At 38.2% G+C, this 25,443-nt stretch overlaps 1 long non-coding RNA gene across 1 annotated transcript in view; it reads right to left on the bottom strand.

Annotated features, from left to right (window-relative positions):
* Positions 1-2,436: 2,436 nt before the first annotated feature.
* LOC307166511 overlaps positions 2,437-25,443 on the bottom strand; it is a 42,282-nt gene continuing 19,275 nt past the window's right edge. Inside the window, exons 4-11 of the long non-coding RNA XR_013822641.1 lie at positions 18,513-18,808; positions 18,187-18,393; positions 17,690-17,799; positions 11,367-11,461; positions 10,876-11,051; positions 7,764-7,893; positions 7,524-7,632; positions 2,437-3,518 (exon numbers count right to left, since the gene is read on the bottom strand). This is a non-coding gene — a long non-coding RNA (uncharacterized lncRNA). The remainder of the gene's footprint in view (positions 3,519-7,523; positions 7,633-7,763; positions 7,894-10,875; positions 11,052-11,366; positions 11,462-17,689; positions 17,800-18,186; positions 18,394-18,512; positions 18,809-25,443) is intronic.

The following is a 25,443-nucleotide window of genomic DNA, read 5'->3' as shown; positions in this document are numbered from 1 at the left end:
GTTTCTAAAGCACTCGAGGGATCGACACAAAAATACCAAATAGCCAGTGAGATCCACACGCTATGCTGACACGTGAGGCTTTTCAGAGTGGTAGACAAGGACAGGTGTGAGATCTGAGGCTAGGATACACCCTGTGGGGTATGTGGGAAGGGGACAGTCCTGGATGAACGTGTGGAGCTGGGAAAGTATTTGGGGGACAGTTTGAGATCAATGCATGTGTGTGTGTGTGTGTGTGTGTGTGTGTGTTCAGCCCTTGATTTATGAAGACACAACACGCACAAGCCACAGGGCTAAAGTTGGTCAATACCAAAGCACATCTTCCCAGCGCTCACAACCGGCATTGCAAAACACCACAGTCTTCAAATGGAGTTTTTAATAGAGAGTGTCTTTAAGTGGCCATTCACTGTAAACCCGAATAAGTTGGCAAAACTCAAACCTCAAAATATTTAAGTTAAGAAATTCAAAGTTTAAGCAAAGTTTATTTTGTACTCGTACATTTTACTTGTTCTTAACGTGAAATGTTTGAGTACATTAATCCATACATTTCACTTAAAATTTTCATGTGAACTTTTTTGTAGCTGGTTATAACAAACTAATTCAATAAATGCTAACAATAGACATACTTGCTCTCAAACCAAGCTGCATGCACTACTCTCCTAAAATCAACATTAACAAAAATTATTCTAATTTAGCATAACAAAACATTAAATCACTACTAAATCTCCCACTTAACATTAATCTTGCACAAAAAAAACCCACATTATATTACACTTAATTTCAACATTTACTCTCCCCTTTGAGTGCTATGGGCAAAGCATGCTGGGAAATAGAAATCCCAGCCCAGTTTCAGTTGAACTGAAGTTCGTCTAAAAAAAAAGAAATTATTTCATAAAACTCAAAACAATGAAACAGTTCAGTTTACGTAAAATATATCAGTTCTGTGAACTAGAAAGAAAAAGAAAGTGCTAAATACTCATAAAAGTTAATTTGACTGAACTAATTAGTTTAAGTTTGTCCTACTCAAACCAATTAATTATTTTGAGCGTTAAGTTAATTGTAATTGTTTACTAAAGGCTTGAATACACTACACAACCTCTGCCCAGATTTTCCCAGATTTATAGTTGCTGAAAGTCAGAGCCAGTCCGCAGATTTTGAGCAGTCAGAGTTGACCTATTTCACAGAAAATCGAGTAGTGAATGATCAGCACGGCCTCATTCGGATCCCATTCAGTCGGGGGAAATCAAACATTTTTACACACTGGTCTATTATTGTAGGGACATCAACGTTGCATTTTCACTCCTCTAAACATGATGCGGAACAAAATGAACTGTGATTGGTTGCTTTACACGTCAGTCAAACGGCCTCTGGGCGATCCTGGGCCAATGAAAGCTGCTCTGGACTCCAGACCTTCTACCATCAGTCTGAAGGTCTGGCTATGCGAGACTATTTAGTATAATGCCCATTTTTCTCTGTAACCACTTACAAAGTCAGCAAGTCTAGTGTTTTAAAATCTGTTCCGATTTAAAAAGTCATGTAGTGTATTCCTGCCTTTTAAGGGATAGTTCACCCATAAATTCTCACCCCATGTTGTTTGACTTTCTTCTGCAGAACACAAAAGATATTTTGAAGAATTTTTATACTGATTTTGTTAGTTTTTTGTGTTACTGCAGAAGAAAGAAATCCTACAGGTTTGGAACATCATAAAAGTGAGTAATCTCTTTAATTTAGGAAATATAATTGGCAATATTAGTACCATGAACACAACAAAGTAAAAATGAACCCTATTAATGCACATTGTTGTGCATGATTCATCATTTACTTGTCGTTTTTGTAATCTTATCAAAAAATTATCAACTTTTCCAAACCCTCCCTTCCAACCAACTGCCATAAAGAAATCGCTTTTTACAATCCAATTAAAACACATTGAGAAAAAGTCCCATCCGACATCTTATCTACCTGAAATATACTACACTGCTAAAGTAAAACGCCATTCAAAGACTGTTTCATGTTGACTTCAACACTGCTATGGTGCTCTTTGCATCTCAATGCCCATGAAACAAACATTACTCTTTCTTTATGATCTTATATTCTTTGTCATTTATAGGCCTCTACGTCAAACACACCAACAGAACAATGAGTGTGAACCATTTGCTATTATTAATATGTTTTGTCTTGAGAATAGCATTTAAGGAGCACAATACGGCTTGCTACATGGCACACTATTTCACTTTCATCAATACAACTGATAAAATATACATGATACTGTCAAACAACTGACTTTATGTCCCTCAAGAATACATGCCGTGATTGCCATGCAAGTTATCTTCTAGATGGTTAAGATAGGGACTGTTCACTAGTGTTTTACTGATTAACATGTAGTCAAAGTAACAATATATAGAAACTTGCCAGGTTTTTTTTTTTTTTTTTTTTACATAGAAAATAGCCAAGATAGAACAAACTATTGACTGATAATCTTATCAACTCGTTGTCGCAAAGATTAACCTTTTCAAAGAATTAACAGCAATTCTGAAACAAAGTGGCTTTATCTTAATCCTAATTTAAGTGCATAACGAGTTGCACTCAATGGATCTCAAATCCCTGTCATTCTTTGCCTTGTTTTGGGACAACTGATTTAATAAAAATGTATTTTTATGTACATAGAAACATTTATTCCTGTATTTCGTTATAATTTTCTGCATAATGATGTACACAACCTATCTAGACTGAGTGGAATGAAAATAACAAGAAACCATAAGTATTATATGAATGATGCTATTTGCTTTTAAATGCCCATAAACCTACTGGTCAGAGTTCATTAATCCCAGATAGATGAGCGTACGGGTGAACAGAGGTTTAGGGTCAGCCCCTAATGAAGCCTAATCCACCAAAGGTTAAAGGTCATTGTTTATCCACTTTCCTGGACATAAGAAGGCTCTTTCTTTTGTGGATGTTAAACCTCCTTTTCTTCATGCCCTCGGAGCATAATGAGAGTCCAGTCACAGTGAGAGGAGTGCCAGGGTAATTAGGCGTAGAAGCAGATAGGGTGTCTTCAAACATTAATGGAATTTATGTGGATTGCTCCAAGTGTGTCAAATTGTGTCGGAAAGATTATTCCACATAAAGGCTTCTACTGACAAAGGGATGATAAAAGCTTGTGTTGACATGTTAGCTGCTTTACACAATATATTTCTTTTAATATTCTGAGGGTGCCAAAATGCTGTTCAGTCAGTTGGGTCACATGGGTATCGTGCATGCAAAACACCTCATTCTTTGAGAAACTGCTCCATGTTTCACAGTGAGCTGGGAGTAAAGTGCCACTCATGCTGCATATTATGAAAAAAGATGAATCGTAAATCACAAGACCTTCCAAGAATCTTCCAAGACCTTCCATTGTTAAAGGAGCCACCGGGCCCCTCTCCCTTCAGCATGAGGCCTTTCCTCGGGCCGTTTCCTTCGCCGTGGGGGGCTTCACCCCCCGAGCTCCTGTAGGTGTGCCTGTCTGTCATCTCAAGAATGTCCTGCAACACATGCACATACACATGCAGAGGTTAGGGCACATATACAATCTTGTTTTAAGCATAAATGTGAAAAAAAGTAAAGTTTAAAATAGAAAAACAACTATTTGCCAGTGGGGTAAAAAAATAAAATAAAAACAACAACAAGGGTTAAAAATGATATGCCCGGTTTCACAGACAAGGCTTAATCCTCAGGCCTTAGTTTTAGAAACTAAAAGTTTTTAAAAACTTAATTCAATTTGTGAATTAATAATATATATATAATATAATATATATATACTGTATATATATAATTTTAGATTTCAAAATATATAATATAGCAGATTTAATAATAATAATAATAATAATAATATAGTATACAATAAATAACGCACACAGACGGTATCTGTATTTTAAGACATGTATAGACAAGGAAATGTATATTGTCTTGCCCCTTTAAGTAATTTTTTTAATATATTTTGGCATTTGAAGGTTTGAACAAAATTAATTAAAAAATATATTTCCTCAAGCAAGATTTTTATTTTGCCCTATGGGTTCCTACTGAAAAATAAGAAAAACATACTACAGTATATACAGTATATATAAATATAATAATTAATAAAGGTTGTCTGCATGTTTAAGGTTACAGGTAGACAAAAAAGTGGTAAAATTCTCTTTAGTTGCCCACAGGCTTAAATAGTTCATTGATGGTTTATTGGTCAAATTACTGAGACAGCATTCTTTCCTTTTATTCCTCTGAGTGAAACTCTTCTGTGGGTAAAACAGGTTAATGCGCACAGTGAGAGAAGAAAATGAACAAAAGACAAATTTATTGTTTTCAGATTTCAGAATTAGGAATTTATTGTAAAAATACAGCAGCCGCACACTCAAACACTGTGCAAGATCAATTTATTAGAATTAGGAATTTAGAAAGAGGAAGAAGCCAAGAAACGTACAGCAAAGAGAAGAAAAGAGAAGTAAAGAGAAGGTGTGACAGAGGGGAGAAAGATACTGTTTGTAGTGATGTGTTTTCATGTAGTAAAACAAGTGCAATGTAAAAAAAAAAAAATGCAAAGCATTATGTTTTTCCGCTCACTATCATGGGAAGTTGTTACGGTCCACGTGTGTTTGTGTGTGTGCAATAGTTGCACATGATTTTAGTGCTTTGCATCATTCTGTTGACACACACCCAGTATATTTGTTCAAAGGTAGGTCATTCTTTAATGGATGCAACTTCCACATTCATAGTACATAGTGTGTGCTTAAAAACAAACAAACATTGCAGCTAATATTTTGTTTCTTTTGTCATGTTGAAAAGGAAGAGTGCATTGCATTTATGGATATTGCTGTACAGCCTGGCATGCAGAATGTAGAAAATAAGTACAAGTAGGATGCTGAACATAGCTATAGACCAAAAAAAAAAAAAAAGCTATTCTTTGTTTAGTTCATCCATCTGTGTGTGTGTTCTCTGGCCGTCTCTGCCTAGCTAATAGCTCATGACAGCCTGAGGTCTCGGCCTGTCAGCTCTACCTGCAGGGGTCTGGCCCAACGCCTCGACAGGGTAATTGTTCTGCCCCTTCCAACCCCCTTCTCAGGCTTTAATCCCTTCCCCCAAGAACGCTACGGAGGGTCAAGGTGTATGAGGGGAGAAAGCGGAAAAGAGAACGTGTGTGAAAGAATTCAAGAGCAGTTGCTGTTTGAAACTAATTATAACTGCATGTCAGCGCAGTCAATGTAATCTCAGTTCTGCACGCCACCTCAGGGACATATCTACACTTCGTCAAGACACCAACTGAACAACTGTGAGAACGTGCCGTTACATAATGCTAGTGCATGTGTGTAGGTAAAACTTGCAAAATAAGCATCATTTGCAAGCTAAGGGTACGTTTACAGGTCAATGATGTTCTAAAAACGAAAAAGTTTTTCCTTTTGCGTACAGACGACAACGTTGTCAAAAAACACTGTATTATTCATGCCAGGCCAGTAGTTGGCGATGTCACTTTGTGAAGAAACACTACGCCTATAGACTAAACACTAAATATGCATGTGCATGACGTCACCGTGTACACAAATTTACAATTGAGACGCTAAAGGTATCGGTTTCAAAAACGTGCAGCTTTGAAACCTATTTTCAAAAGTTAGCATTTTCAGGCCCCCAAAACGTTAGCCTGGTTAAAACCAGACCATTCTCAGTAGTAACTGAGTTATGGTCTGGCAAAGCTTCATTAATAACTCATTTCCAAAGGGGCGTCACCAACGGACGTCGCTCAAATGCCTCTGGGCGCAATTGGATAGACCTAAAACCAATCAGAGCGATCGTCATTGTGTAAAGCCCTATGCTGCGTCCCAATTCGCCTAAGTTACACTACGCCATAAAAGTATGTACGCTTTTTGTGAAGAAAAGGTATTTACTTTTGAATGTGTAGCAAAAAAGTAGGCAAGCTTTGGGACATACTACTTCGTCATCTTTATCGGACGGATCTGTCGCGTGCATCCTGTCACGTAAACTGCCCTGTCAATCATCTTGTCACAGTTAAAATCCTCTATTAAATCTAATTAAATTTCCTACCGTTTCAGAGAGAAATGTAGTAGCACGTTCATCTGCCAGTGGGTCTTTCATGGAGACTGTCCTCATGTGTTTGCAATTTGAATATAATAATGCATTTAAAAGTTGGTGCGCTTCACCAACGGACGTTGCTCAAATGCCTCTGGGCGCAATTGGATAGACCTAAAACCAATCAGAGCGATCGTCATCGTGTAAAGCCCGCCTCAACGTTTCTGATTGGTGCTTCGATTTGACGGATTAGAAATCGGCTTGAATGGGCTCTTTGACAGACTACTTGCAGAGCAAATCTAAATTTGCCGGAAGTTTGTCTGGGTTTTCCCAGGCTACCAAAACGGCATTGTTGTGTAAAAAAATGGCCTCCTACTAGATATGTCTCGGGTTCCCTTTTCAATGTTAGGATTTTTTTTTTAACCCACCAAAAATTAACTTTTTTCTGTTGACTTTTTTAAGTAAAAGTACTTAAGTGAAATATTAGTTAAAAAAATAAACTGAAGTGACACTTGTTGCACACTGCAGTGAGCTAGATCGATATTAGGCATGGTAAATATGGTACTCGTGGTAAATCAAGAAAACGAGATTTAAACAAAAAAGACTTACTGTGTTGAGCTGTATAACAATGATTCATTTTCTGTCGATTAATGTATTCAAACAGTTGCTCACCTGTCTAATAAAACACATCATATTTTAAAGCGTCTTTGGTATTTCCATGGTTTCTACAAAATAAAACTGGAAATTGAGGGTAACGCGGGTATGATGTAATTGACAGGCGACACACGGACACGGTTCGTGTCCTGGTTAAAACTGCTCATTTCATTCTGAGAAACATTTGGGATAATTTAAGTACACATCAACAAAATATATAACATTGTTCTAGTGGTTTTTGGACATTTTAATGACATTAAATGACATTCAATTCAAGAGACTAGACAGTCATTCCATCTCCTCTCCTTTGTTTCTAAAACACAAAGTTTGGATCAAACAGTTTAGAAAGCACCGTGAGCTGGGGTCAATGAGTCCCTCAATGTTGTTTTTGTTCAGCAATGGCACCTGTTAAACATTGGCTAGGATGGAGATGCTCTGTGAGGCTTTTCCTAGAAACTCAACTCTCTCTGGTTAAGCTGAAGAGGCAACCTTCTGTATGTACAGTATGTGCTCATGTGGACACTGAGGGGCTGAACACAGGGGGCGGAGAAAAGCCCTTCATCCCAGCCTACCAGACGCAAGGGGTGATCCCACACACGTGGACCACACTCCAGGAAAATTCATAGAAGTACAGAGACATACTGTACATGAAGACACAAATGGAAAATAACAACCACTCAGAGACAGGAGGGGTCAGAGAATCTAGACCCAAGTCTGTGTTTCACTCCGGGAATATAGACTGAATATGATTAAATCTTATTTAGCTTACTTTAAAAGAATAGTTCATTCTAAAGTCAAAAATTCTGTCATAATTTACTCACCTTCATGCTGTAATATGACTTTATTTCTTCGGCCGGTCACAAAAGCAGTAGCTTATCAGGATTTCAGAGGTTCTCTGTACTGTGAAAGTGAAGCTGTCAGTGTCAGGAGCTTAAAAAAGGGACCTAAAAAAAGCATCAAATTCCAACTTGCATGCTTTTTTTTATTTTGCTGTAAATGCATTCCTCTCATCAGGAAACTATGGCTATATAATGAAGCTCTTATGTGACATTTTTAATTACCTCAAGGAAAAACTGCTTACACAAGACGCTCTGCCCTTGTTTCGCTGTAATTTAGCGTTCTCCAGCATGTGTGGTCTGTGACTAGCCAACAAGCCTGAAAATAGAAGCCTTGAGAAAAGTTCTGTGAAATCTGGGAGACCAAAAAAAGGCAGTTTAGATGAAAATAGTAACATCTCCTAACCATTCCATCACTATTACTTTGCAATAATATAGTTATGGTTAAAACCATTTACATCAGTAAGACCATTGCCATGCAGCTCTGTGCATAGTTTTACGCAAAACTCACGTAATTCATGAGTTGTGATTGTTTAACACACACAAAAGTAGTTTGCCTGTGTAAAACTTAGTCATGACGCCAGGCTGTTGTGTTGTTACTAGGGTGCTCTGGGTGGTTGCCAGGGTGTTGCTAGGGCGTTCTACATGGCTGCTTACCAAGACAAAAGATCTAAGGTCCCAATATGACTCTGCATTGCAAGTCTATCATATTTGTTTGGTCGTTTTATTGCGCATTGTGGGATGAGTTAATAACTTTATTATATTAATACTTAGGATTTGTTTAAATCCCTAACCTTAAGTATGACCAATGATACTACCGACACTCGACTTAGCGAGAGAGAGAGAGAGAGAGAGAGAATACATGACGCCCCTTTAAAAAGGTTCATTATTTCAGAAATGAGCTCTAAATTTGACCTGGGCCTCATGGGTGGGTGTTTTTGAGCCGAAAACTTCCATTTCTGTCATGTATGTCAGATGATAAGTCTTGTTTTTGCAAGGGGGCTTCCCCTTGTACTGTGTTGGTGTCTGACAACTCATCTCTACCTTCAGCATGATCTGACCGATACAGTAAGTGCAGAAGCACAGGGATCATAAGACACCACAACACCATTAATGAGCTCATTGAAAGTCTCAGAGCTTCATAGATCATTCATTTTCATACCAGTTTTACTGGTGGTGATTGATATTATTAGTTGGATGTTCTTGTCATGCACGATCAACTGTGAAGACAGTCAGACTTGGTTAGATGATTGGACTGATGGTAGATCATAACACACTCAGCACACACACACACACACAGGAACCCGATCTCTTTGAACTCTTCTGGTAAAAGGGTGGGAGCTTCAGGTGGTTGATTACTCATAATCTTCTGATTTCAACCAAACAGTCATCAGGATGTAAAAGTGTGCCATTCCCATAATATACCCTTTAACCCAACTGTTCTTGACCTCATTGTGTTAAGACATCCGCTAAGATTTCACACTTGACACCTCCGTCTATAAATATGTAGCATCATTTGTTTACTGTTGGAGCAACTTTATGGATTCACAAGAGCTTTGTCAACACATTAAATGGACACATTTAAAAGCCAAAGGGTTCTATATGTGTCGTTTCAGCTTAAAGTTTTATACTGTATTGTTAAGAAACATCAAACAAGTTAAAATCAATGTAAAAATGCATCTGTTTTATAGAGAGAAGATGAAAACATAAAGCCCTGTTCACACCAAGAACAATAACTATATCCATAACTATATTTGCAATGCATCCACACCAACGGACAGTATTGGTCTGTTTATTCTAAGCAAGCGCTGCATTTTTTTCGTCTGCCCCTTTAAATGCTCGAGCTCTGAAAGTAGAATTGATTCTGATTGGCTGTCAATGTTTTTATCGTTCATCAGGAAAAAATCGTTCTGAAAATGATTCCAATGATATCATTTCTCCGTGCCATCGTTATTGTTGTGATGTGGACTCTGCGATTCTTTTATATTTAGAATAATTTTTAGAACTATATCTTTATTGTTGTTGTTATAGTCCTTGGTGTGAACGGGCTTTAAAGCTGCAATAAGAAAGAAATGCAGTAGGTTAAAAACAACAATAATGTATTGCAAAATCGTACTTGTGTGCATATACTGACCCAAAAAGCATTTGGATGCTAATTTGGACACTTAAATAACATTAATGTTTTGCTTGCACTATCTTTCTTTCAAAAAGGCTATTTGATTTCATATTTTGTTACCTAATGCAATAACATTCAGACATGCGTTGGATACAATGGGAAAATAAATGGATATTTTGATTATAATATAGCTAATTTCAAATGAGCTTTGTCCTGTTTTCAGCCAATGCAACATGAGATTAACAGAGATCTGTTAATTAACATCATTTCATAATTTCTGCACAGGATGTAAGCATCCTTAAATTACCTCCTAAATTATTATACTATGCTGAAAGATTACGAGTCACATTTTATTGTATATTTTCATGATTACTAAATATTTACTTTTTTAAAAAATGCTCATGAAATATATGATACATCTACCATTGAAATAACACATATTTGTTTCTGCAACATTTTATTCCCACTCTGCATACATTTTTCCAAGAAAATAGGTCCATGGAGTTTGTATTCTCTGCACACAGTATAAATATGAGATTTGACAAACTCAATTGACTCAAATTAATTAAATTAGTTCTCTCATAATGACCAAATAAAACCATTCAAAAACATGTACTTCCTGTTGACTTCTGTTGAAGCAGATTAAATCCAATTATATTATGTAATTGTAACTCTTTGGGCCTATAAACACTGATTTTAACATCAGGGTGGAAATCATGCAAATGAGACAGACGTGAAAGAAACACTGGCAAGCGTCAGGAAACGTTCCTTTTTTATGTTAAACCCAAATGGGGAGCTTCCCCTGAGTTTCCTGTGAGTAAAGTGCTAGCTCAAGCGCTACAACAGAAAGTACGGGGTGAATACCTACATATGACATTCATGTGAAATTTCCCTAAATAACTACATTGTGTGGGCCTCGCTGATTTCTTGATGCGCTTCAAGTATTTCAGTGTGAACAACCACAAATTAGAATCGCTCAAAGAAGAACTCGAGTCACATTTTACAAAAACATGCATAGCAATCAGGATTATGTTCATGCACTTTGTAGGCGCCTAGGCGGCCCGATCTTGAACTTAAAACATCAAAAAGCCTTTTAGCATCTTTAAACGTTCAGGAAACGCTGTTTGCGTTTTCTGTTAAAACTGCTAACGGCATCAAGACGATGTTCTCCAGATAAATGGCTAAAGGTTTTGGTTTGTGCATGGCCTCCGGTTCCGTTACCTCTATGAGTGATGAGTGTTTCCACAGCGCATGCCTCTCAATGGGAGGATTTCCCCTTGTTGTTCAAAGCTGCACTCATGACTCACTCTCTTTCACTCACTCTCTTTCTCATTCCATCCCTCTGTTATTCTCTCAGGCTGAGGGGGCTTTTCTTTGTTTTACCTATGGAGAAACGGCTAAAAAAAAAAAAGGGGGGGGGGGGTTGCTTTCAAGAGTGATATGACTAAACTGCAAAGGTGCAAATGTCTCACTACAGGCAGGTGGTTAGATGCACTTCAGTGGTCTCAAAAGTGTGTTTTCAGCCCCCACGCACCTTACTGCAAAGTATGATGACGTTTGAATCATGGGAGTTGTTAAAAAAAAAAACTCCAGATGCATTACAGTAATGGAAATTGGGGGTGAAATGTCCATAATTGTCATGAAACTTGTAAAGTAAGGCTGAACACTTCTTTCTTTCTTTTAATTCTAATTTCTTAAAGCATGTGATTCACCTGTATATTCATTCCAGTGGGAAACACTGGATCATGGACATTTTCAGGATCACCGCAGGCATGCATTTCTCAGTTTCTTCAGCTTGTTCCTACACCTGCAGAGATCATAAAAACATGATAAGCTCTTCAACACACAGGAATGTGACAAGATACAGAACAATTTGCCTACAGGGGATTATTCAAATTTATTCAAATAAAGCTGATGGCAAAATAAAGATGGTGGAGAGCAGAATGTGAAGTATGTTTACGACTTAATCTGTTTTGCCTCAGGTCAGAATATACACATATAGGTAATATATTTTTAAAGGTTTGACCAAGTAAAATTAATGTCTTTCCAAGTATCCATGAGATACACATGTCACTGAATTAAAGGGACCAAGATCTCCTACTAAATACTGGGACAAAGTTCAGTAGTACATGATTAAAGTGCTCAGCAAAGCTTGGTTTACATTCCCTGGTGATTGATATGCGTGTGTGTGTGTGTGTATGTGTGTGTTTGCTTGGTGGCTGACGTATCACTATGATTTCAAGGCCAGATGACTTTCTGCGGAGAGGACAAACACGAGACCGAGTTCAAATGATTGCATATGTGTGTGTAGTTTGGAAGTGAATTGGATTGATCGGGTCATTGTATGAATGCCAGCTTGATGAAAATGCAGAAATACAAAGATAGTAAGTCTCGGCTCTGCTTTATATCCACTCTGTTCCATTCTAGGGAGTTCTTTCTGAGAAGTTGGATTCCTCTATATTGACCATGTGGCACACAGAACCCTATCATAGAGGTTAGTCAGAACGAGTCCTCATGTGACACAAGCACATTTCGGTCAGATAGAATTCCTTGATGTCTAGATATAGTTCCATGAATGCCCGATGCCAAATTTCAAGCATGTCGCAGTAAATTTGGTTTTCAGGTAATAAAAAAAACAACTCGTTCTAAATTCATGAACTGCATTTCTCTTACCCCACTGGCATTTTTTTCTTCTTCCTTTTAAGCACACCCACACTAAATTTAGCAAGATTTATGCTTTATAATATGAATAATTTGCTAATGGGATAAGAAAAAAAAGTTAATTCATAATATCTTATGCTGCTTTGCTTCTCATGTAAATTGACCACTGTTTTAAAGGTGTTAAGACTATTCTAGTGGAAAACAAGACAAAAGTATTGATTAAAAAGGTTATTTTTTCAGTGTGATTAATGCAAATGTAAATGCAAATTAGTTTCAGAATGTTTGATTTCACAGTATGTTAAACTTAAATATTCAAATAATTCTTGTTTGTTTGCATTCACAGTTTGAAAAATTCAATTAAAATCAAATTATTTTATACAAATCATAAGCAAATCAACATATGCTGTTTGTAAAACCCCCAACCAAACTCATTTCACTTCTGTAATATGATATATTTCTGACTAAAATAAAATATTTAACAAGAACAAATTTAGGATGGCATTTGAATTTATCCTTCGGAAATGAATTGGATCATAAAAAGCGGGCATTTCCATACCAGAATGAAGATAAAACTATAATATAAAATAAATATTTGGCTATTGGTTAACGTTATGTGACGTCAACAGAAAAAGAGTCATTTCAGAGGCAGAGCGAGTTCAAAAATAAAGATTATTAAGACAAATGATATATTTTTTTAATAATGTTCACCAGTGAATCATTCACAGTAGACCTTATTCACAGCAGCGCTATCTTTGAATGAAAGCGAGGCTGTGAGAGACAGACATTCATCTCTTCAGTGAGTTGTACTGTTATTTAATGTGTTTTTAGACTGTTCTACAGACAAAACACTGCAGAAATATCTTTCCAAGAAAATTCAGAAGACAAAAAACTCCAGAACACATGAGAGCTGTGGAAAGTGATTTAGGAGCTTTATATAGCTTTATACAGCGGATGTTATTTAAAACATGATAAGTCTATCCCACACAACCTCGCTTTCATACCTGTCATGGCGCTGCTCTGAATAAGGTCTATAAGAACAGAAACGTGGTCAATTTTAATTTTATGTCGACTTCAGACTTGTCAGAGTTTAATGCGCGTGCTGTGTGTTTCTGTCACGTGTGTCGGAGGGAACATGTGCGTGCGTGGGAGATTTGTGGGAGAATGTCCTGTGACAGCAGCATGAAATGGGGTGAGTGACAGTGGACAGCTGAGGGACGTCAAACGAGACAAAAAGGACAGTATATATATATATGTGCCGGAGTGCGTGAATGTGTAAGAGGAGAGAGTGCATCTGTGTATCTGTGTGTGTGTCTGCAGTGGGGCAAACCAGTTCACATTCCTCAGACGCAGTTGTGTTTTGCGTGATTTATAGTTCGTCTGAAGCGGTGGCGAGTAAAAGGCATAATTACAGAACGTTCTGTAGAGGATTTTTACATATGGAAATACAAAGGGTCAGGTCTGCGGATGAAAACAGATCATTCACTTAATGACTGGCTGAAAAAGACATCTTATTTACAGAGCCTTATACTATAAATCAGCTAGGCCATATTAACCCATTCGTGCCCATGAGCTTGATGAACAAGGTTTGGCTAAAACACATCATCCTTAAAGGGATAGTTCACAAAAAAAGAAATTCACCCTGACGATGTTCCAAACTGTAATTCTGGAGAATGTCCACACTCGTAGGCCGTTTACACTAGTGCGTATAACTTTTGCTGCGGTTACACCTGGCATCCACACTACTCCAGAGTTTTTGACCCTCAAAAACTGAGACTTTTGGAAACGCTGCAGAACTTTTAGAAAACTCCAGGTCGCGTGTCAGTGTAGACAGGCCAAAACGGAAACTTTTGAAAACAAAGGCTTGACTGCCCACATTCGCTCCTTGATTGGGTCTTCTGGATCATTGCGTATCCTTCACCGATTCGTCAAGCCCCTATCATGTGACCATTACGCTACCGGAACACGACAATAACAGACCAGAGCCGTCTCTCAACGGCTCTGCAACAGACCAGCCTCGACGGCCGTGTAAACAATAACATGGAGGCGGAACTACAAGCTTTGTTGTCCTTATTAGCAGCCACTGTGCAGTTAAACTCTGCATTTTATAATACTGCAGCTGCCTATATGAAAGATGCAAGCTATTATTAGAGCAATCGGCAACAAATGGCAACGGTTTCCGCTTGTACGCGCATGCCCAGTGTGCATGAATAGTCATGTGACTTGCATTTTCGGTCATGTAGGGTGGACTGAGATCGCTTCTGAAACGCCAGTATGGACGAGGATCGTTTTCATTTGTAAAAGTCACGTTAAAACGAAAACGCACTGTTAACAGGGCCTATTAATATAGAACTATAAATCGTTTCAGGTATAGAACTTTTTAGGTGTTCCCATCATGAGATCATTTTATGCATTTAGTTTTAATAAAGTTTTTATTTTGGATCATTTTATGAATTTACCAGTTCATAAACATACATTATCACTAGAAAATCTGTTAACCATGAAAGTATTATACAATCATTTAAGACATTTAGAACCTTTCTGGCATAAAGCACTTCGGAGCATTTTGGATATTTTTACTTTCGTTAAATTCAAATGAGGGTTTAGGCTATTCTTTTGAAATTCTCCATTTGTGTTCTACAGAAGAAATAGCATCACATGAGTGTGAAAAGACACGTGGCTGAAGTAAATGAATGATTTTTGGGTTAACAAATGAATGCTTTCATGAGTTCAGCACTTAAAGTTTCATGCTCTGTTACAAACTCCAAAAGAAAAATATTTCTTATCTGAGTCTAGATGTAATCAGTGTGGTCCTGAATCAGGTTTTACAAACAGTTAACGGTTTATCACACGACTGCCAGCTGAGATACGTCAGGAATCTGAAGTTCACTGAACCCTCTTTGTGCAGTAATGAGGATCCATTAGCACGTAACTCGACACTGTTCTTGGATCAGAGGCAGCAGATGCTGATGTCTTTACACGGCTATTAGCAGGAGGGGTAATCCGCACTCTCAACATTAAATGAAATTAAGAAGAGCTGAAAACTGGAAAACTTGCAGAAAGGGAAAGCTTGTTTAAAAACAACATATGTTGTGTTATAGATGCTGGTCCTCAATAGACTTCATAACTAGCAATCCAGTAGACTTCCTTGGTGAACCAGTCTCATCTGACAGACATTGCTGGCTAACTTCACCAGCATGGTTATGATGGTCAACTAGCTAGACCAGGACCAATCCACCATGCAAATGTAACAGACGAAGGCCAGTGAGAGCTGTGCGTGTAAACCTCAAGCAGCGCTCTAGCGACTGACACTAGAGACTGCTCTCTTTAGCCTCTTTGTTAAAGCGCCCGCCTCCCATGTGGACGGGCCTGGGTTCGAGTCCCGGTTCGAAATGGGGAAACAAAATCAATCTGTAGTTATTGGTATGCCGAATAGAATATTGATACCATAAAATATTTATTCAGTAATGGTCAGTAGCAATAGAAAATAGTTCCATCTAATTAATTAATTAATTAAATTACCAAATAGGACCTGATCTGACCCATATAAATTTCTTTTGTTCACTCTCAGAAAAAAAGGTACAAAAGCTGTCACTGGGACAGTACCCTTCAAAAGGGTTCTAATATGTACCATTTAGGTACTAATATGTACACGTTTGGTACCAATAGGTACCTTTGAGGGACTTAAATGCACACATGTTGACGAGTGTTGATGTAACCTAATATAGTGAAAGTGATTCAAATATGTTAAATTATATATTGGAATCAATAAAAAAATAAAACATTTGATTTAGATGTGACCACATAAAGCACATTTCCAAGTAGCCTGATTAAACATTTTTATAGCATATTAAAGAAATGATAAAACACTTGCAGCGTAGGAGTTGGGAAACCTGATTATAAAGCACTTGGTAACCAATCACTCTCAACATTTAAATGAACTAGAGCAATCATTTAATCTCTTTCCACTGTTTCTAGCATTTTTGTTTAAAAAAAATCCCCATCTGTACACAGAAGAGCACTTGCCACTTTCTGAGTTTTGACCTCCCCCTGTTGGAGAACTGTATACTTGAGAATGTCACTCAGGACTGAGGTCAGGAGGTGAGGTCACTCCTTAAGGAACCAACCAAAGAGCAAAGACAAAGAGCCTCCTTCTTTAAAAGACCAAAGGAAAGGAGACGAGAGCCAGACAGATGCACTATCTGAGGTTTTAAAAGAATAAAGTGCAGCCTTTATCAAGTGTACCTAAAAGACAATTCGTCTTTAACTTCTCAAACAAAGAGCTCACATTGATGAAGTAGTCAGATTGCATGAATCAAAAGCATTTAAGCTGATGACATCTTTTCTTATCTTTTAAACCCCCTGAATTGGGTGTTTAGTGATATTTAAAGGAAAATGTTGTTATTGCCCAATGTTTTCCTCTCAGTTTAAATGAGCATGATCAATACGCTTATGTAAGAGCAGTTATGCCAATTCTAAACACACTTGAGGTAGGTTGTCAAAAATTGTGTACACATGTACAGTACTGCAATATCAGTTATAACTTGCTTAACTTGGTTAAAGCTGCAATGTAGTCACCGGGTTAAACTCATCGTTGGTGGATGAATCATGAGAACCACAAAGAAAGTTCTGCATGTGGTTCATTCTTAGAATCCTTCTGAGCGTTTCCCTTCAGAGAATTTGCATTGAGGTCATAATTTCAACTCCAGTATTAAAACAAATTAATTGATATGATGATACATAGGTGAAGCTTACATTAGCATATAAGGGTCAAGAAAAATAAAACAAATACTATTTTGCATAAAGAAATAAAATTTAAAGACCATAAAGATTATTTTTATGATAGTTAAGCACATTTTCACCAATATTCTATCACCCATTTTTATTATTGTCACAAAAATATGAAAACCTTTTCTTTTCTGTCTCTTTTTCTTGTAAACACTAATAAGGTAATAATTAACATCCATTTTGTTATCCAAGTTAATAAGCTCCACAAATTGATTTAATTTAACTCAAAATCTTGGTTTTACTACACAAGCATGTTAATTGCACTAACTTGAAATTTTGAGTAAGCTAACTCATACAATTTGATTGATTCCTCCCCCTTCCTGTGGTCCGTGTGTCCAGTCCATAAATACACAAGTGACATTTATAGGGGGCATGCGACGAGAGTGTCTCAGTACTCAGGTTTTGAAACACATGCATCTAGTATATACCTGTCTCAAAATAACTTGGTGTGGTTCAGACGTCATCACTACAGAGGGCGGACCTCAATAAGACAGTGTCAACCTTTGTGAGCATGCATGGTAACACTGAATTACATTTACATCCCCAGATCTTAGCTTGTGTCACATTATGTGTGCTGATGAACTGTCACCTTGTTCCCTGCGGAGAGAAGCTCCTGTCCAAACAAAATCCTGTTATTGCAGGGAGCTCATCTGGACAAATGTTTGTCTGTGTCCCTTTCGGATGTCGTTTCTCTTAGCACTGTTGAGATAAACGAGAGAGGGAGAGTGATGGAGACAGAAGGGAAAGTCAAGCATGAGCGCTTCAGGAGTGACCCTTTAATGAAGCAGCTCTGATCACCTTCACAGATGCTGTGAGCTGTTTTTTAGCATGTTGTTATGTGGTTCCTAAAGCCTTACTAGGTCAGTGCTCACTGGCCCAAGTCAAAAGGACCAAGTCTATGATATTCTGGTCTCTATGTAACCGGTCCTACTCAAACCACTCCAAGCGGGATTCGAACCTAACAAGGACGCTAACAAGGATGCTAAAGACTGCAGTCTCTAGAGTCAGTTGCTCATGCACCTCTTGAGGCCAGGGGAGTGGGGTTTACTCGCACAGCTCTTACTACCTGGCCTCAGTTACACTCACCACCTTAATCCTCACTCCTATCCGGGTCACGGCACCAAATGTAACCAGTCCTACTCAAACCGCTCCGAGCGGGATTTGAACCGGAGTTTCCTGCATGGGAGGCGGGTGTGCTAACAAGGATCCTCGTGCAACTCTTGAGGCCCAGGGAGTGGGGAGCGAGGTTTACTGATATTTAGATATGGCTCAGGTCTCTCCTTCAATGCAAGTCTGTATGAGTATAGTATGAGTACAGTAATATAGTTAACTAAGCAAACACCAATAAAACTCCCAGAACACTCCAAAATATGTAAATGACAAGAAATTAATAAATGTTTAAACCGTCCAACCTGAACTTCCTGGACTCCAAGACTCTCGTCACGGTAACCGCATTGGAAACTTCCTTGCAGACCTGTAGTTCAGTGGTGAGACAACAGAGCGCAGCCCACAATGGTAACACAAACAAACATCTCCACATATATGTGCGATTTCCCTTTAGTGTAGGCATTTGCTGTAATACGTAGGCCCTTTGTTGTTTGTTGTGTAGGTTCTCTCTCATTAACCACAGACCAGTGCTCTATTTTCATTCATGCCTTCAGTTGGCTCTTTCTCGCCAAAGTGGTGCAGAGGAGGATAAATTCACTTTCTGAAAGAAAGATGGAGACCATGAAATATTAAGCACGTCTGTAAAATGCTGTATGATCAAAGGACGTTTGTAGTGAGTCGGGTCTTGTCTTCACACATTTTATAGATGGCTGCCAATTCTGTCTCATGTTTTACAACAACTATGTGTGAACGCCTAGAGAAACATGGCCAAGATGAAAGAGGGGCTTGCGTGAATTGATCTGTGGTGTGAAAAACTGTGTGAGGGGTCTTAGGGTATGTGCATTAATTACGGCAGCAAAAATTCGGCTGAATTCCCCTCGTTTGAAATGCCAATATTATTGTAACTTACTCGCACATCATACTCAGCACACTTGATCCAGAGCATTTCTGCCACTTCAAGTGGTAAACACTGTGCTTTTATAGCAACTAATGCTGTAACTGGTAACTTTATCTAGGCCGAGCGGAGGAGAATTTTTGAGCCATTGTTCAACCTACAGTTTCTTCATAACTCTGTGTTTTCCCTTACATCTGTTAAGACCAGGTTAAAAAGTCAGCATTATAATGCCCTACATTCAGTCATAACATATGTAATGCAAGACACAACAAAACTTATGCAAATTTGACTCACTTTAATGTAAAATATGTCCCACCCAACAATGCTATCATAAATCTAGTACCTAGACTTTGAATAAACCATATAAAACATTTGATCTGATTGACATTAACATATTATAGATTACAATTTATTAATTCAAAAGTAATTTTCACCCTATTTTTCTTATAGTAAAAAAGCAATATTCTAATTAGAAAGTGAGAAGTCCATTATCATCACATTTAATTTAAAAGTTTCCTGCAGAATTTCATATAAATCCACAGCTAAAACTGATCTGTCCGCATAATACAGTGGATAATCAGCATTGATCTATGACAGAGCAAGGTCACATATAGTAAAACTAAATTCATCCAGAATTAACATGAAACCGCAGAAGCCACATAAAAACAGGAAGTACTCTCTTCGCTGACAGGAAGTGGGTGAAACGCATGCGAATGCTTTGCTGCATGTGTATGTACATTTGGAGGTATACGAATTTGTGTGTTAGATCTAGAGAACTAGTTGTTGCATTTATCTGGTAAGATTGGAACTGTCATAGTACTTGTGTTGCAAACTAAATCTGAGAACTTCTGAGCCACATCCTCTTTCCTGATACACCTTTCCCTGCAGCGTTATTGGTCTCATAGTACTGCCTAGTGTAGTCATTTTACACACTTTTTGTTCAGTATTAAATGACAGTAACAAAGCACACATTACTATTAAAGGGACAGTACACTTTGAAATTAAATTTTGGTATGTTTTAGCTTACCTCAAGGGCATCCAAGATGTAGGTGTCTTTTTTTCCGCAGTAGTTTCAATTTTGATATTTTTAGGTCAAACCGTTCTTGTCTGTCAGTCATATAATGCAGGTCTGTGGTCACTGTCTCAAAGAGCATGCACAGAGTCCAAATTAAAACAATTCCCCATCATCCAAATTAAACAATTCCCCATCGTAAGTACACATTGATGGCCTAAGACACAAAACGAGCGGTTTGTGTGAGAAAACGAACAGTATTTATATCGTTTTTACCTCTTATACACAGCCACGTCCAAGTGATCTGAGGGCGCGCGCGCATCCTGGTGTGTGACGTGTACGCAGACTGGTGCATAGATTTATACACTAGATGTCGCATTAAAGACATTCGTTCCAATGAACTGCCATAGACAAGGCGACATCAAGTGTCTTCGTGTCTTAGGCCATCAATGTGTACTTACGATGGGGAATTGTTTAATTTGGACGATGGGGAATTGTTTTAATTTGGACTCTGTGCATGCTCTTTGAGACAGTGACCACAGACCTGCATTAAATGACTGACAGACAAGAACAGTTTGACCTAAAAATATCAAAATTGAAACTACTGCGGAAAAAAAGACACCTACATCTTGGATGCCCTTGAGGTAAGCTAAAACATACCAAAATTTAATTTCAAAGTGAACTATCCCTTTAATATCACTCATGTGTAGGTTAAGGGATTTATACAAACAACGAACCTTAAGCAACCTTAACTATCTCATCTTACACCATTTGTTGAGGATAGGTGTGCTGTTACTTTTCTAAGTGATCAACTTTACGATTTCACCTAACAGGTGAAAAAAAAAAAAAAAAAAAAAAACACAGCACAGACAACCACCACCAAGAACATCTCATATCTGCACTGCAACGCTTCTGGCAACCACTCAAAACACTATAGCAACTGCATAGCAACGCACTGACAACCAACCAGAACACAATAGCAACTGCATAGCAACAACCTGGCCACCTAGAACATCTTATCAACTATCTAGCAACGCTTCTGGCAACCCCCCAGAACACCCTAGCAATTGCATAGCAACAATCTGGCCACTCAGAACACCCTAGCAACTGCATAGCAACAACCTGGCTACCAAGAACACTTTATCAACTGTATAGCAATGTCTTGGCAACCACCCAAAACATTATAGCAACTGCATAGCAATGCCCTGGCAACCATCCAGAACACAATAGGAACTACATAGCAACAACCTGGCTACTAAGAACACCTTATCAACTGTATGGCAACACCCTGGCAACCACCAGAACATCCTAGCAACTACATAACAACAACCTGACCACCTAGAACACCGTATTAACTGTATAGCAATGCCCTGGCAACCCCCCAGAACACTCAAGCAACTGCATTGCAAAAACCTGGCCATCCAGAACATTCTTACATCTCCATAACAATGGCCTGGCAACCCCCCAAAACAATGGGATCTGCATAGCAGCAACCTGGCCACCTAGAACACCTTAGCAACTGCATAGCAACACCCTGGCAACCACCAGAGAATCCTAGCAACTGCATAGCAATGACCTGGCAACCACCTATTACATCTTCAGATTGTGGAATGGGCAAAAACCGACTCAATCGTTTGTCTTTACAAAATGTAAAAATCAAGTTGAAAATGTTATACACATTGAAAACGGACAATATGGATACAAAAGAAATTTGCAACACATATAGACTGTCCAAATTAAAATTTAGTTTGATTATGAAGCCCACTTGTAAATTTAATGTATTAATTAATTTATTAACTACAACTCCATCAAGACTGTCATCATGAAAGTAGGTCAATGAATTCCCCTCTGCCAACACAACTGTCACTGTGTCCTTGCTGCTCCTTGTCTAAACAGAAGGGAGATTTTCAAAACGATTTGGTTTGTCCATTATGTTTACACTTTTGAGTCACATTAGTCACAGTTCTATGGCTAAGGCAGATGACTAGCGCTCAAGCGTTACAATATACAAGGATCCTGTTTTGACCTCCCATTAGCCGGCTGTTGAGCAGAGGAGATTCTCTCTCGGGGACTTCACCTTACCTGTGGCACAGATATCGCCAACGCCTTAGCGATGGATATCTTGACCTGTTGTATTTTACAGTCCTTCGGTCTGGATAATTTGCCAAGAAATATCTATTGCCTCTTATTGCTCTACTGTTGCTCACATTGTGTTCTTGAACCTTAGCTATCAACCTTCTATAATAATATTTTACAATTTATGTGTTGTTGTTCTCAGAAAAATGAGTCATCTAGCTTCCAGATGCTTTCTGCTGTTGTCCTTATCTTATTCTAGCTGGTTGTTTATGTCTATGCTAACACGATAGGGTTTCAGATGCCTCTGGCCAGTGGAGATATAGATAACTAAAAACCTTTGTCCTTAACTGAATCTTTAAAGGAACAATCACACAGAAACGAAACGAAACATTTACTCACCCTTGTGTCATCCCAAAACTGACTTTCTTCTGCAGAACACAAAACCACATAATTGAAAGAATAACAACTATTTCTGCCAAAATGACAATACAACAAACAGAGAAATAGAGGGATGTATCAATATTTTCACACACACACACAAAAAAAGTGGTCATTTGACTGACACAATTGGTTGTCCTGTGTCATGCCAAATTTTGAATACACGAAAGCGCAAAATGAGATTCAAAAAAGCGTAGATTATCAGTGAATAATGACTAAAATGGACATACTTTACAATAAGGGTGTATTATGAAATAAATTCTACATTAATACTGTAAAAGATTAACAAAAGCTGTAAAAATTGTAATAAAAAAAAAAAAAAAAAAAAAATTGTTCATTGTTAGTTCATGATACCTATAATGTACGAACTTCGAAGTGTTAATGTATACATAATAACATATACGTTTTATGGTTTTTTTTTTGTCCTTTTTGGGGCTTGAAAATATAAAATCACCACTTTTCATGATTCACAGAAGTAAAAATACAGGTTTGGAACAACATGAGGGTCAGTGAATGATGGCAGAATGTCATAAATATGAATCTAATCAATAATCAGTGTGTGCTGTGAGAGATTTGCACTTCTGTGGCTGCTGGAGTGGACTGCTCAAGCTGTTGAGCTGCAGGTGGTTTCAACTGAGGTTTATAGTGAGAAGACAAACACATGATGGGCTCATAAACACCCCAGCAAGTGTGACCAGCAACACATGAGAGCATCATAGACTGCTTTTACCGCCCTCCCCCCTGCGATTGTAAATGAGGCAATGACGCATATTAAAAGGAACAAATTGGCCAAAAGACACTCAAAGAGATGCTCACGCACACACACTGACCCGCCAACAAACTAAAGGTGTGAGCTGACAGACCTTGAGAGGAAACAGGTCAGAGATAACACACCTACGATGGGAGTGAAAGTGTGTGTGCTGTTGTGGCCTTAAAGGATGTGGGTGTGTGTGAGAAAAGCATATTTGCCATGTAAATAAAACAATAAACATCTGACAAACCGCTCTGGACCTTTTCCCGATTTTGCGAGATTGCGGCTTGTGGCATGACATTCATTATTGAAAACATGCATTTCCAAACAGTCACGAGACAAAGAACACTGCTATCAGCAAACACATCTCGCAGAGTTTCTCAATCCCAAATCCTTCACTTCTAAAAACCGGTTTCAGACCAAACCCTAGTATGTTGAATACAAGTTGGTACTGCTCACACCAATCAAACACACTCCCACAGAGGCTGGAATTCCTCGAACCGGACTCAGATTGGTGGAAAGCCAAAAACAAACCATCAATGTTCTGTTAGTACATGCCATCCTAGAGCTTTGAATGCCTCCAAGCCCAGTTTTCCTGTCCTCTTTCATGTCTTTCCCACACTTTTTTTTTTTTGTTGGGGGGTCTGAATGATTCATGGTTTCGGTGAGCCTTTCCTGCATAATGTACATTCAAATCACACACACACACACAAAAAAAAAAACATGGAAGTGTAGCATGACATCTGTGATATCTTCTAAGGGTATCACTTTAAAAGCATAAGTAGGCGGAAGCTGGTGCTCATCTTACCTCCCTAGTTATATTACAACCAATCATATATCTTTTCCCCAGCTTCTATTTACAGTTATCTGACCTTATACTTTAGCAACATACTATTATCTTGTCTGGGCATTAGAACTCAGCTTAAAATTCTGTTTATTGATGTGTTTTTAATATTTTTTTATACCAGGGGTGCCCAATCCTGTTCCTGGAGATCTACCTTCCTGCAAAGCTCAGCTCCAACCCTGATCAAACACAACTGAAGCAGCTCATTAAGATCTTCAGGAGCTCTTGATAATTACAGACATGTGCGTTTGATCAGTGTCAGATCTGAACTCTGCAGGGAGGAAGATTTTCAGGAAGAGTTTTGGGCACCCTTGATTTATACCATGGCCTGATTGAACAATCGATTCTGATTGGCTGAATGGTGTGTATTAAAAACGTTTAATGCACAGGCAGTACCAGTCAGTTTAATCACCTTTCTATATTAATGTGCTGCTTTCATTGATGCACATACTTACACACAGACACACGTCACTCGCACACAGAGATTGCATTGCGCACACGCACACACACACACATCACTCACACATAGATTGAGCTGCGCACACATAGAAACATTCAGGAGCACAGAAACTTATCAATGCGGCCCGCAACTTTTATTAAATAAATAATAGCTTTGCTAGTGAATCGCTAGATTATATTTCTCAGCAACAAGGGGGTGGCATTGCTGTTTTTGAAGTAATTAAACTCACAGCTTTATCGTTTGTAGAGAGAGACGCTGCACAGATGCAGGTAATTCACAACTCTCATCTCTTGCTCTCTCTCTCTCTCTCAGTAATTAAATTTAAATAAATGTTATAATTCATTCATTCAAATAATGCGATCTTACTGCACTTCTTCATCTGTGTGTCTGATTTAAAGCAGGCAGAATGCTAGATCAAACGAGCCGTAACTGAGGAAAATAAAATAATTTTTACCCTTCTGGTCAAATATTGCGCAGCAAAACAGCTTGAACTTGTCAATGCTGGCAAATGACCATGGTATAAGTGGGAGAATCCCCAACTAGCTGTGCATTAAATAATCTGCTTTGCGTTGGGTATTCTTGTGCCCCCAAGTCGTGCATTAAAAACGTTTAATGCACAGTTAGCCGTGGATTATCCTTTACTTAATATTTAATGTAGTCAGCACAGTGGTTCAATTTTAATTATTAAATTTACCAAATGCATATCATATTTATTTGGTATTTCAGTTCAAATGCACACTATGGCTATGTAACCTAACAT

This window comes from Squalius cephalus (assembly GCF_949319135.1).
Source record: "Squalius cephalus genome assembly, chromosome: 10".
NCBI classification, from domain to species: Eukaryota; Metazoa; Chordata; class Actinopteri; order Cypriniformes; family Leuciscidae; genus Squalius; species Squalius cephalus.
This window is presented reverse-complemented; position numbering and strand designations above follow the sequence as displayed.